Raw genomic sequence first — 12,467 nt, 5'->3', positions numbered from 1 at the left:
ATGTGTGTTTAGAATCTGCTGTCCTTATGGTGATCCTGAAATGTTGGTGGTCCATGCTTCAGATGCCTGAGGTTAAAGGACATACATCTCGTAGGTATGTAAAGTACATTAGCATTACAGCTAGGGGCTAATGAATGTAGAAATGAGATTATAACCTTTCGTTGTTTAGACAGGACCTTATGTCACTCTAACTCTAGCTACTGTTTTATCCTGGGTTATTTTTTTTTTCAGCGTTTAGATGAGGGGAGATTATGGTTCATTCTTATTGATGTGCTGAATAAAGGATATTAAGATATACACTTTGTCCTCTGAAGCTCATTTGGTTGAACAAACTTTTGAGGAAACCTAATTAACACCCTTTTAAAATAAAACAATCTGTTCTTAAAAGGGGTTGCCCTATTCCCTTAAATGAGTGACGTAGTCGAGACTGTTGAACCAAAGGCCCTCCCGTGGCCATTTGGCGCCCTCCCGTGGTCACTGATCTCAGCAACAGTGCAAATACAAACCCCCGTTTGTATACCTCTCCTGCTTTCGGCAATTCATTCCTATATTTTGTTTTAAAATCAAAAATAGAAAGAATCGACAGCTCTCTACTATCCCCTACCAATACTACGTCACACTCATCCTGTCTGTCTGAGAATTCTATTAACATTTTATCTGGTAATTATTTATATATTTACTACGTTCATGCTTCTACAATCACTGATTTTATTATTAGCTTACTGCTAGAACTACAGCCTGCTTTTTTATTCCTTTCCAACAGTTCTAACTAAAGCATGTCTCTCTGCCCTAGTCCCTCATCTTACTACTCTCATCATCAATTCTCTTTCCTATGGTCAGGTTCCCTCTCTCTATTGAATTGCTGTAATCACACCCATAATCAAAAAACTGGTCTTGACCCATTATACTTGAATAAATACCGCCCCATCTCTAATCTCCCTTTCCTGGCCAAAATACTTGAACAATCTGCTAGCCTGCGCTAGGATCATTTATCCACCAATAATCTTTTTGAGCCATTCATCTGGTTTTTCATACCTCTCACAGTACAGAAACTACTTTATTAAAGTTCACCAGTGACCACCTTGAAGCTGTGGATGCTGGTAAACCTAAAATTCTTGAGCTCTTTGATTTGAGGGCAGCCTTTAATACAGTGAGTCATTCAATTCTTTTATCAAGACTACATGATATTGGACAGTTGGGGCACGGCTCCGGAATGGTTCAAGTCATATTTGTCGGACACAAAGAAATTTGTTACCCTAGGGGGCCATTCTTCAACTTCTTCTGTTACTCAAGGTTCAGTCTTTGGACCTCTACTATTCATTGTATACATGCTTCCTCTTAGTCACATCATACACAGTTTTAAGCTGAGTTTTCACTGTTATGCGTATGACATTCAGATTTCCATCAGTACTTTATCTATTAAAAACCCGTTCATCACTCTCACAGAAAACTGCTTAACTGAAATCAAAACCTGGATGTGGCACAATTTCCTCATGCTAAACAGTAGTAAAACAGAACTATTTCTCAGTGGCACCAAATCAATGCTCAGCAAACTCCCTCCCTTTCTCTCTCTATTGATAATGTAAGTGTCCCCATCCCCCCGGTACGCAACTTGGGTGTCCCCAACCTCTGTAATACTGCAAAAATCTGATGAATTCTCTCTCAGTAAGCTGCCGAAATTCTAATCCATGCATTCATTATTGTAACTCCAAACTTGCTGGCATAAATACTGCTCTATTACATAAACATCAAATGGTGCAGAACTCTGTAACTCATGTCCTCACTCACACTCACTCACATCAACACATCAGTCCTGCAACATCTCTGCTGGCTTCCCATAAAACGTTCAATACAAAATCCTTGTGCTCACTTACAAAACTTTTCATAGTACTGCTCCTTCTTATCTGTCCGATCTACATAGCCAAAACAAACCTACTCATACTCCTAAGGTCCTCCTCTGCTGGATTCCTCAAAATTCCACCATCCAGACTGCAGTGGTATGGTGATAGTACTTTTGCTAGGCTGCCTACCTGTCTCTGGAATTTACTCCCCCCTCTTGTTTAAGAGGCCAACTCCATTTTCACATTTAAATCCAGACTTAAAACATACTTCTTTGTAGCCCATTAATCAGTTCCCATTAATGTTAGTCGGCCTGTGATTATTTTGTCTCTCAATTGTGATTCTATAATTGTTTTCTGTCCTACTGTATGTTTGATCTGAAATCTTTAATTAGAAAAGTGCTATACAAATGTAACTTGTTATTATTATTATTAGAGAGAGAGAGAGTGTGTGAGAGTAAGTCCTGCAGGGTCTCCAGCAGTTTTGGAGGAGGGTCCACACAGGCCAGTTTGTGCCACAGCGATGATGCAGCCAGGTTGTTTATGAAGAGTACCCTTCCTCGATAGGACATTTTGGGGGAAGATAACTAAAACCGTCTAAAATATCCGCAGGGTACTTTCCATCACAACCAGCTCTGGGGCATCACAATGATCCTGAAGCTGTAATTTTAAGGTAAAGTATTACATTTATATGTCATATCTGAGTTGGGAGGTGTTCATATTTTCCAACCAAAGCATGTGTCTTGGTGGCACTGCAGGTAGCGACACTGTCACACACTTTTAAGGTCACTCCTGGGTGACAGTCCTGGGTTCAAACCTCATCTCAGGTCACTATCTGTGAGGAGTGTGGTGTGTTCTCCCTGTGTCTTTGTGGGTTTCCTCTGGGAGCTCCAGTTTCCTCCCACTGTTATAAAACACATGTTGATAGATGGATTGATTCTGTGAAACTGTCCACAGGTGTGTGTGTGTGTGTGTGTGTGTGTGTGTGTGTGTGACTGTGTGAGTGTGTGAATTTGTTTAGAGATGTAAATGTGCATCTTGGACTAAATCATACATCTTGAATTCATCAGATCGCACCACAGCTAATATAATATAACATGCTCCGTTGTCACTACCATTTTTCTCTACTGGATGGCAGTAATAGCTGCTGCTTAGTTAAAGTAAGGAGGGAAATAATTAACAGGGAGATTTTTTTATGTTCCTGGTTTTTTGAGATATCTAATGATTTCATACACAAAAAGGGATTTATCTGATACCCATGATCAATGGACTCAAGGAAGAGGGCCTTTTGTAGATTATTTAACCTCTTTTGGACGTAATTGGCATGGATTAGGTGTAACAAAGGGCACTTGGTCTGTGCATGTTGGACTTTTGAGTACTTCTAACCTGGACTGACATGACCAGTATGGGTCTTATGTATGTATGTATGTATGTATGTACCCATATATTTGCTAAAATACACAGTTGACCTGCACTACAATACACCTTACCTTTATTCCTCTATGGCAAATAAATGGCATGCCATATGAAAAATGAAATCTGGTACTGATGTTAAATTGCATGTGTTGATGTGTTAACTGTTACTTATCTATTGTTTTTTATTTTATTTATTTATTTATTTTTGGTCCAGCTATATTAGTAGTGGTACTAAATCCAGATTTTACAGTTGGACCATTTGTTACATATAAAGACCCCTCATAACCGCACTCAGTCAGCTTTGTGTAACATGGTTAAAAAGTATTTTTGTTGTTGTTGTTAGAATTCTACAAAATCCTGATTTTTGCTGTAATATTTATTTTGATGTTGAATATATTACTTACCTGTAGTGGGGAGTCACTTATTTTGAAATGTGAGTTTAGGGTGTACTGTCGCTTTAAGAGACTCCGTTTCCTCCATCATTGCAGCAGCGCTCTCAATTTGCGAAATGCAAAGGGAGAGGTCATAGGTATTGCTGGCGTCACTACTAAAAAATGTGTATTTCTTGTTATAAAACCCACACAAAACAAGCAATACACGGTTTTAAGTGGTAGCAGTAAGAATGTGAACACTGATCTTTTGTAACCCAAGTGTAAGACATCTGAGACGTGCTCTTGCCTCTGTGGGGTTCCCCTTTGTGCTTTTCAGGGGGGGCTGGTGACCTGCATGTCTATGACTTAAGAGCCTTAACAGTGTCGTGTATGTGTTTATTCAAGTATATAATTTACCCAGTGCATTTTTGTTAATTGTTTACAGCATTTCTTTAATTGTGGAAGCACTTTAATGGTTTCATTAATACAATTATTAATCTTAAAATTAATCTTAATAAAAAGTAATTTTGTTATCAATATTTTATTTCACCTCTGTGTAATATGACAAGTACATTTCTGCACAAATGCGTATGCAAATTTGTAAAATGCAAAACGGAGAGGAGGGGGGTGTCTATGAGAGAGAGCAGCATGAATGTTCACACCAGATTTACTTCAGAGCCTTAACAGTGTCGTTATGTATTTAAACATCACCAGCCTTGAATAAAGAAAGCATCCAGCAGTTGTGGTCTGAGTCCTTCCTTCATGTAGCACAGCAGTCAAAGAACACAATGCAAAATACTTACCTGTTAATGCATGTTCATTTGGACTGTGTTCTCTCATACAAAAGTCATTGTGGACCAAGTTGATATCTAGCGATGAATTCTGGATGTCAAATATATGACAGACTTTCAGACTTGTGAATAGTCAGATACATTCTGCACTGGGAAAAATTGAATGGCAATGCACATTCCATGACTAAAGCAGCAAACATTGTTTGTCATGCATGAACAAGATCTTTCTTTCCTTATGATTTTAGGCCCTGACTTCTTTATGAGCCCAGGGCTTGTCTTGAACTTCCATGATAGGTGTTATACAGTGTCGCTGGGACTTTTCCATTCCGTCTCGATCAAGATACATCTGTTAACCTTTACATTGCTCAGTAAATGACTGTATCTGAAGAAACCGTCAATGTCATCCAGGCCTTATTCCTACATGAGTGCCCCAGAAACAGAGTAGCACAGACTGTAGGATCGTTTTTTCTTGGCTGTGATACAAAATCACATTCTTACCACAGATGAAGTACCTATGTGTAAAAGAGCTTATCTTGTTCCCGTTGCATAACAACAATTTATTGAATCAGAGATAGAAGCCATGTTGACTAAAGAGATCTTTCGCCCTTCTACAACACCCTGGGCAGCCCCTATAGTCCTAGTGCCAAAAAGGATGGAGGTACAAGATTTTATTGATTATAGAGCACTCAATCCAAAGGCACACTTTAATGCTTACCCTATGTCTCAAATTCATGAGATCCTATAGTCTCTACATTAGTATTCAGTACCCTTGATTTAAAGAGTGGCTATTGGCAAGTGGGCATGGATCCAGAGAGCGTAAAGGAAACTGCAGTTGCCACAAAGGGACATTTATATGATGTTTTGCTGCTTCCCTTTGGTTTGAAATATGCTGCTGCAATGTTCAACAGGGTCATGACTAGTCTTATAAGATCTTACTGGGAAATGTTGTTTTGTGTACATCAGTAACATTGTGTTGTATTTACACTGAGGAACATTTTCACATTTTACAGGAACTTTTTCAGAAATTACAAACTGCGGACATCACACTCAATTTGAAGAAATTTAACCTGTTTAAGTGATCATTGTCTTTTCTCTGCCATGTTGTTTCATAGCAAGGCATCAGAACAAAATTGGTGATAACCAAATATATTGCCAATTTCCCAATTCCAAGGTCACTAAAGGACATAAAGAGGTTTCTGGGCTTGATGGGATGGTACCACCATTTTATTTACAGTTTTTCTGAATGAGCTATGCCATTACATGCCTTCAAAAAGGAAGGAATGCTGTGCCACTGGACAGAGGAGTGTCAGGCTGCCTTCAGTGACCTCAAGGGAGCATTCCAGAATGGGGATCATTCCAATACTGATATCTTCTGTCTTTAACCTTGCTTTCAGGGTTCAGACAGATGCCAGTGAGATAGGTCTTAGTGCTGTTCTGACCAGACTCTGCCTGCACTCTTCTGTGTCCTTTTAAAGAATGAAAGCAAACACTGAGCTGTAGAGGTAGAGGAAGACCAAAACCAAAGAGCAACACAGAATCCTGGACTGGGGACTGAGTGGAAAGAGGAAAAAGCTTGGTGAGGAACTTTTACAGCTTGCAAAGTGTATCGGTGATGTGTCGGGGAAGGATCAGTCCATGCTTGAGATGGGCGATGATGAAGGATGTTTGAGTACATCCAAGCCTTCATGTACAGAAAGGACTTGTTAGAGTCTGAGGACACAGGTATGGCCTCTTAGATTGCAAAGTGTCTGATGAGACCATCCTAAAACAAATGATGAAAATGAAACACAGTGGGATTGGGGGCCAGTTGTGCAACAGAACCATGTAAACATACATAGCACACAGTTTGAATTTGCAGCTGCACAAGAACCTTGTATAAAGGAAGAAAGCTCAGATTGAAAACTCAGGGTAGACACGATATAGCCATTAACAGAGAAATTGGAAAGGTTGACAGACATCATATAACTTCTATAGAAACCATCATAGAGCCAATCAACAGAATCATCATGCAAGTGTTGTTCAAGGAAGGTGGACCAAAGAAAAGGGAAAATATATACCTGTACCAAATGCCCTGAGCCAAACCGCTCTGACTGTACTCATTGCTTCTGCTGTGGCGAAGAAGGCCACAGAGCAATGGGATGCCTAAGGAAGTCAAAACGCCAGGAAAACTGGAGCCAGTCCCTGCCGGGGGACAAGCGGTGACCGGGCTCCATCTTCAGTCCCAACTGCTCTCACCTCATACTCCAGCATGCCATACTGGGTGCCTAGGCAGTGTTATGACCAAGCCAAAGGGTGAAAACGAAGTACCGGGGAATGACTAGTGAAGCCAAATATCTCCTCAACCCTCTCTGTCCTCACCTACCCACAGAAGTGAGCATCTAGCTAAATTTATTGAGGAATACCCTCTCACACAATGTCATCTAAATGGCATAGCAGTTAGTGCCTGACTGGATACAGGGGCTCAAATAAGCATGATTGATAGAGACTGTAGAAATATTTACCCGACACCATTGTTTGGCCTCTCAGTGACATTCTTGATGACAGTGAAGAACTTTTGATGGTTGTGTACTCGTCACTGTCAGCTTAGGGAAGGAAAAGGTTTTGATGAGACTATTACGGTGCCCTGCTTCATTAGCAGTACTCCCCTTGAACGACCACTACTGGGATTTAATGTGCTAGAAAATGTGATACACAGTCACCCAATAGGGTTGGCTTCAGTACTTACCTCCCTCCTTTCTGATGCAATAACGATACCAACTGAGAAGGTAGAGCTGCTTGTGAGTTTCATCCAAGCTGGAAACCTTCCATGCATTATGGATGTTTGAGAACTGGCAAGTAGCTTGGGTCAAGTGCCAGGTCCCTATCTAGTATTGATCCATCAGATACTTATGTTCTTTTTGAGCCTAAAGAAAACAATAGACAACTTGCAGAGCTAGATATTGGGAAGGGCCTGCTATATATAAACATTTCAAAGAGACCATATGTTGCTATACCTGTGAGAAACAGCATGAAACATGCTGTTACTTTGCCAAGGAGGACAGCCCTCGGCAGTGTCCAAACGGTAGCAAGAGATGGAGCCACCTAGGAAACCTAAGGCTAAGTCAGCAGTGTTGCATCATCTTTGTGAACTAAAACTAGTTTACCCTTGTGGCATCCTCCTGTTGACCTCAACCAACTTAGCGAAGAACAGGTGAAAGTCAAGAAGATGCTGTGGAAAGAGTCTGCGGCTTTCGCTAATAATAATATCGGATGCATTCATTGTTTGCATATGTCAATCACCCTTAAAGACAATATTCCAGTACAGAGAGCATATTCTTCAGTCCCCCTTTTCTGCTCCAGTGGTATGTGTCTGTAAGGACAGGACCATCTATTAAACCAAAAGAGCATTCCTGACTGACATCCATGGCGTAGGATACGAGACCTGACTGAGACTCTAGGTGGCTACTCCTGGTTCAGTATTCTTCACCAGGGAAAAGCCTACCATCAAGTCTTAATCACTGAAGGTTCCTGGCATCTCACTGCCTTCATTACTCCACTGAGACTCTATGAAAGGGCCCGTATCCCATTTGGAATTTCTAATGCCCCTGCAGCATTCCAGTGGGGCATGGAGGAGATATCAGGGCCTTTCGCATTTTACCTGATCCGAATAAAAATGATCCACAAATATAGCGAGCAGGTGAACAATTTGTGGATCAGGCTGCATTTGTATTTGTATGTAAAGTTCATTAGCATTACAGCTAGGGGCTAATGAATGTAGAAATGACATTATAACCTTTTGTTTGTTTTTTTTTTTTTCAGCGTTTAGATGAGGGAAGATTATGGTCCATTCTTATTGATGTCCTCTGAAGCTCATTTGGTTAAACAAACTTGTGGGGAAACCTAATTAACGCTCTTTTAAAATAAAACAATCTGTTCTTAAAAGGGGTTGCCCTATTCCCTTAATTGAGAGTGACATAGTCGAGACTGGAACCAAAGGGTTTTGTTGGAGGGGCGCCCTCCCGTGGTCACTGATCTCAGCAACATTGCCAATACAAACCCCTATAATCTTTTCTCAACAGTCACCAAACCTCTGAAATTTCTGGAGTTACGTCTCCTGCTATCAGCAATTCATTCCTATATTTTGTTTTAAAATCAAAAATAGAATGAATCGACAGCTCTCTACTATCCCCTACCAATACTACCTCACACTCATCCTGTCTGTCTGAGCATTTTATTAACATTTTATCCTTTGATTTTACTACTTTCAGTACTGTTCATGCTTCTATAATCACTGATTTTATTATTAGCTTACTGCTAGAACTACAGCCTGCTTTCTTTATTCCTTTCCAGCAGTTCTAACTAAAACCTGTCTCTCTGCCCTAGTCCCTAATCTTACTACTCTCATCACCAATTTCTTTTTGTTACACATAAAGACCCCTCATAACCACACTCAGTCAGCTTTATGTAACATGGTGAAAAAGTATTTTTGTTTGTTTTTGTTAAAATCCTACCAAATCCTGATTTTTGCTGTAATATTTATTTTGACTTACTTACCTGTAGTGGGGCGGGGCGGCATGGTGGCGCAGCAGGTAGTGTCGCAGTCACACAGCTCCAGGGACCTGGAAGTTGTGGGTTCGATTCCTGCTCCGGGTGACTGTCTGTGAGGAGTGTGGTGTGTTCTCCCTGTGTCTGCGTGGGTTTCCTCCGGGTGCTCCGGTTTCCTCCCACAGTCCAAAAACACACATTGCAGGTGGATTGGAGACTCGAAAGTGTCCGTAGGTGTGAATGTGTGTGTGTCTGTGTTGCCCTGTGAAGGACTGGCGTCCCCTCCAGGGTGTATTCCCGCCTTGCGCCCGATGATTCCAGGTAGGCTCTGGACCCCCCGCGACCCTAAATTGGATAAGCGGTTACAGATAATGGATGGATGGATGTAGTGGGGAGTCACTTATTTTGAAATGTGAGTTTAGGGTGTACTTTAAGAGACTTTAAGAGACTCCGTTTCCTCCATCATTGCAGCAGCACTCTCAGTTTGCGAAATGCAAAGGGAGAGGTCATAGGTATTGCTGGCATCACTACTAAAAATGTGTATTTCTTGTTATAAAACCCACACAAAACAAGCAATACACGGTTTTAAGTGATAGCAGTAAGAATGTGAACACTGATCTGTTGTAACCCAAGTGTAAGACATCTGAGACGTGCTCTTGCCTCTGTGGGGTTCCCCTTTGTGCTTTTCAGGGGGGGCTGGTGACCTGCATGTCTATGACTTAAGAGCCTTAAAAGTGTTGTGTATGTGTTTATTCAAGTATATAGTTTACCCAATGCATTTTTGTTAATTGTTTACAGCATTTCTTTAATTGTGGAAGCACTTTAATGGTTTCATTAATACAATTATTAATCTGGGTAATTTTGTTATCATGGGCAGCACGGTGGCGCAGCAGGTAGTGTCGCAGTCACACAGCTCCAGGGGCCTGGAGGTTGTGTGTTCGATTCCCACTCTGGGTGACTGTCTGTGAGGAGTTGGTGTGTTCTCCCCGTGTCCGCGTGGATTTCCTCCGGGTGCTCCGGTTTCCTCCCACAGTCCAAAAAACACACGTTGGTAGGTGGATTGGCGACTCAAAAGTGTCCATAGGTGTGAGTGAATGTGTGTGTGTGTCTGTGTTGCCCTGTGAAGGACTGGCGCCCCCTCCAGGGTGTATTCCCGCCTTGCGCCCAATGATTCCAGGTAGGCTCTGGACCCACCGCAACCCTGAACTGGATAAGTGGTTACAGATAATGAATGAATGAATGAATGATTATACATTCATATAATGAAATGGATTACAGCGATACATGAGGGAGCAGGAAGATTAATATATGAGTGAATTTTTTTATGATAATGACCCTAAGGCTATTTATCACAGCAAGCATTCAGCACCAACCTCCTGAGCAATGAAAGGAATGAAATCATGTGACCTCACGTACCCCGGGAGATGGATCGGGAACATGTCGCTGACGCGCGGTGCTTTCTGGCATGGCTGATGTATATTTAAGCATAAGGCCTTAAGTGCAGTATTAAGAAATGTTCACTGTTCTATATGTTTAGACGTATGCTCTGTGTCTGTGCTCCAAAGAGAGAAATGTTTAGGATAAGCTGTCAGTGAGGATAGGAGACTATAAATTTTTACCCCTCCCTCAGTCCCTTGAATGTGTAAATGTAGATCAGATTACATATTACCTTATTTGGAAAAGTTAAAGATCATATAGAGCATGTGCTGAACTGGACACCTCTCTCACGGGATCCTTAAAAGCCCTTAAGACACTGTTTCTGTAAATAAAGATGTATTTAACCGTGTCTTTGGAGATTCTTTTCCATCACCTGTCTTCACAATGTAGCAAATAAACAACAAAAAGATGGTGACGAGGATGGGATGCTGAGTTGTGCCCTTTCAGCTTCAGACGGCTCCTGCATTTGAACTCCCACTTAAAGCAAATAGAAGGTGATATTTTCACAAATTTGAGCGCTGGATGGTTTGAGCTGTCTGTTGCTAGAAGGGTTGCACCATATTAGACTCATTAGTGTATGCAGTATTGTGTTGATGGTGTTGGAAATTGGTAAACTACAGTAATAAATTGGTAAACTACAGTAATAGAAAAATAGAAATGAAGGAAATAAAAGGGAACAAGTAAAAGTAAAAAGGAACAGATGCAACAGAAAAAAAAGTAAAAGAGTAAAAAGGAACAGATGTAACAGATGAAAAAGAAATGAAAAGGAAAAGTTGAAGTATAAGTGTAGAATAGCTTAATGAGTAACATAGTGTGTTGGCCGCTGTGTGAAATAAGCTTTGAGGAATTTTGTGGAATTGGAATATATTGAAATAGCCCTGGGGCCTCAGTGGCATTTGGTTAAAATGTATATAGGGTTAAAAGTGAAGGAATATAAGGGAAATAGAAGAGAAAAGAGGTAATAAAAGAGTAGTAATAAAAGAGGAAAAAATGAATAAAAGGAAAACAGATAATAGTGAGTTAAATAAAGAAAGGATGCCACAGATTTGGATTAAGCCCTCTCTGTGAGTTAAGAAAAATAAGGGAGTGTCCTGCTGTGTGAGTGTGTCTCTAACCCCTCACTTCCTATGTTTGTAAGTGCGCCCCCTTCATTTGGTCCATTATGAGTGTGTGCAGAGCTGGTCTCTCCCTTGCTATGTAAGGCCATAAATTATCTGTGGGTGTGTTCAGAGAAAGTGGGGTAAAGGATACCTCTGTCCAGAGAGTGTCAGAGAGAGAGAAAGAGTGAAAAAAGAGTGAAGAAAGTGTTTAGAGGAAGTGGGGAAATGTGATGAAGAAAAAGAGATTTAGAAATTAATAGGGAAAGACATATGCAATGGTAAATTTTATGAGCTTCGTTCAAGGACAGTTATTGTAAATGAATTCATGAACCTATAAATAAGAGGGCTTTGTTTATTTCTAATAGAAATGAGCCTTGAACAGAAGATGTTTTTAAATTAAATTAAAATAAAAAGTAAAATTAAATGAGCTTTCTGGGAGACCGTATATTAAGAAAACAATAGTAAATGAGCTCCAGAAAGACATTTTTTAGAGGAAAAGGGAGAGAAGAGTTATTAAGCTGAGTGTTGTAATAATTAGTGTTAAAGGGGAATCAAAACGGACAAAAGTGTCTGTAATTAATAGGGTACTTTTGGGAAACTGTAAGGTTTAATCATGGGAATTAAAGGTATAATTAGTATTGGAGAATAGGAGAACATTTAAAATCTCCATATGTTGGCTTTTATCGGGAGAAAAAAGAGATCACGGGTCAAAGTTCCCTCATTTCGATGAAGCCTCGAGATTTTGCCCTTTGATCCTCTGACAAGTGTGTAGGTTTCACTCTTGAAAAAGAGAGAGATGGCAGGACCTTCCTTGATCAGCATGAAAATATACTGACAGCATTGCCAGATGCGATGGAAGTAAAATCTGCGGGGACTAAAGACTGTTTTTCTTCCAATGATACTCACAATGGACCAGGGATGTTTATGGGAATATCTGATTGTGCTTGTTATATGATGAATTTTACAGAATCTAAACCTAAGGATGCTTTG

The sequence above is a fragment of the Hoplias malabaricus genome, chromosome 2 (assembly GCF_029633855.1).
Source record: "Hoplias malabaricus isolate fHopMal1 chromosome 2, fHopMal1.hap1, whole genome shotgun sequence".
Taxonomy (NCBI): Eukaryota; Metazoa; Chordata; class Actinopteri; order Characiformes; family Erythrinidae; genus Hoplias; species Hoplias malabaricus.
Note: the sequence above shows the minus strand (reverse complement) of the source record.